The sequence below is a fragment of the Crocodylus porosus genome, unplaced genomic scaffold (assembly GCF_001723895.1).
Source record: "Crocodylus porosus isolate Cpor-Errol unplaced genomic scaffold, CroPor_comp1, whole genome shotgun sequence".
In the NCBI taxonomy this organism is placed as follows: Eukaryota; Metazoa; Chordata; order Crocodylia; family Crocodylidae; genus Crocodylus; species Crocodylus porosus.
The window spans coordinates 115,707,886-115,710,479 of record NW_017728886.1 but is presented as its reverse complement, the minus strand read 5'-3'; positions in this window follow the sequence as shown (position 1 = coordinate 115,710,479).

Genomic DNA, 2,594 nt, shown 5'->3' with positions numbered 1-2,594 from the left:
TATGGAATTCTCCCTGTGATCACAGTATAGCCTTAAATAAAGAAAAGCTGGCTCTGTCAGTTCTGATTCAACCACAACGCGAAGTTTGATTTCTTCCACAACACATACAGTGCTATTAGGATGGACTAAACTAATTAACTTTGCTATAGGACTACAGCCAAACACAAGTACTGGCCTATGGTAGAGTTATCTACTCTGCCACAACACAAGTAGAGATGCTGACAGGGCTAGCAGGGGCACAAGGGTACTTCAGTGTGGGGGCTACCTGCCAGCTAGCCCTGCACTGAAGCACCCTTGTGCCCCAGCCATCCCCTCCACAGCATGTTAAGTTGGATTGCAGTAGCCCTGAGCCAGAAGTCTGACCCCTGGACCCTGCCTTCCAGTTAGGGCTGCTCTGTCCCAGCTCAAGAAGCTGTGGTCCTTAGAGTACATGCAAACAGTGCACCCAGGAGCAATAAACTACTGTATGAACTGCACCAGAACTTGTTCAATCACCTTAATAACACATGTAGAAGCACACAGTGTCCAAGATAACTTTATAAGGTTTCTTCCATTGTCTTACACCTTGGACATGCTTGAACATATCTGACATATATCAGTGTCATTGCATAATGGGTGTGGCATAATGTGTATGTAGTATTCTAGGACCATTTATTTTCAAAACCTGCAGCTAAATATTTACAACCAATCTTTTGCAGATAGCCTTTACAAGGAGTATACATTAATGGACATATTTATCCCATCAGTGGAACCATGGAGAATATGGATTACAAAATCAGAGATATGTACACATAAGTCAAACGTTAGAAGAGACCTCACAAAAACGGCCATACTCACCGAAAGCATTTCCACAAAGGAAGCAAACTATAAGTAGGATATGATCGAAATATTCTCTTCTAATACTAGGCAACTAATTTTCAAGATGCATGCATTCATCCAGCTACTCAATTGCACCTATTTGCATACACATTACATATTTTCTTCAAGTAAATCTAAAAATCTAAAAGACTATAGCTTTTGATTGAAGTAGATGTTTTACTTCCTTACTGACTGTGCTAATTCAGAAAACTAGTAATATTGAGCTGAATCATCAGGCACTTCTGTAAGCAACTTTAAAGTACTAGCTGTGAGATGAATATCCATTTTATATCTATTCATAATGCTTAGAAATTCAAAATATGAAGAAATGTGCAGGGCTTTACAATGTAGAATAGGCAAATCCAAAAAAATACCCTACTAAATATTAATAAAGCTACCTGCTACTGTATAGTCACTTGAGATCTGCCACTTACTCAGTCTCACTATTATTGTAACAATTATGACTCAGAAGTAATATAACTTTACTATAATTGCATGTTACTAGTTTCACTATCCCTGGGCAGTATAAAGACACAATGCCATTAACAAACTGCAACTAAATGGACAATTAAAACAAGACTTGGATTAGAAGTCAGAATAGAGCTGCCTCCTGTTGTGGGTCCTCAGAAAACCTTTGAAAGTTCATCTCTATGCAATTAAAATATTTCTGCTAGCTCCTTCCACCATGATAGCCATAATTAGCAGGCCAAAAGGGGAATACTGCAAAAGGTCCCCCTCTGTTCTCCTTCTTCACACTGATTATTTTCTTTGATAGTAAAAGGATTATATGGCTTCTAGACAGAGATGACTCTTGTGTTTACCTATTGCACAGCCAATGAGAACAGACTTTGGCTGTTTGAAAAATCTCCCTATGCACACATCAGATCAAAATCTGTTCTTAGACACTGACAACCTGAAATTGCTATATTTGTGAAGATATTCATAATATTTTGTATTATGTGTAGAGGAATGTTACAACCACAATAGTACAATGCATTAACAATAGATGTATTCCCTTTAAAATAAAATACACTTTAATTTATGTATTGTGTAATTTTTTATTTTGCCAAAGAAGCCTATCACCAAAAACACCCAAACATTACAGATAACTACATAATTTGTACTACAAAAGAAGAGTATGAACTATAATTCCTATCCACTTTGATTCAGATGGCAATTTTTTTTTTTAAATAAAAGGATTCAAAAGAGCCATGCAGTGGGTCAGAAATAGAAAGGGTAGCTGAACTATGTTCTCCCTAAGCTTGGCTAACCAAGGTTTGAGGATGTGCTTTACTAGTTCATCTCACATTTTTAAAGGAGTGTGGGCTTAGGGAAACTTAATTTAAACCTACAAAAAGCTACAAACTGACATTTGAAACACAAATGAACGTAACGAAAGGAAAAAGAAAAGACATTTAAAATAAATTGGTTATCTGTGTGGTATATGTTTTCTAATCATGATATACATAAGCAAACCTGTTCCTGGGGATCCGGTGAGAAGGAGGAAAAGAATGTCTCAAAAACATAGTTTCATAGTTTCTAGGGTCAGAAGGGACCTGAGCAGATCATCTAGTCCAACCCCCTGCCATGGCAGGAAAGAGTACTGGGGTCAAAAGACCCCAGCAAGATGTTCATCTAACCTCCTCTGAAACACCCCCAGGGTAGGAGCCTGCACCACTTCTCTTGGAAGTTGGTTCCAGACCCTAGCCGCCCTGACCGTGAAGTAGCGCCTCCGG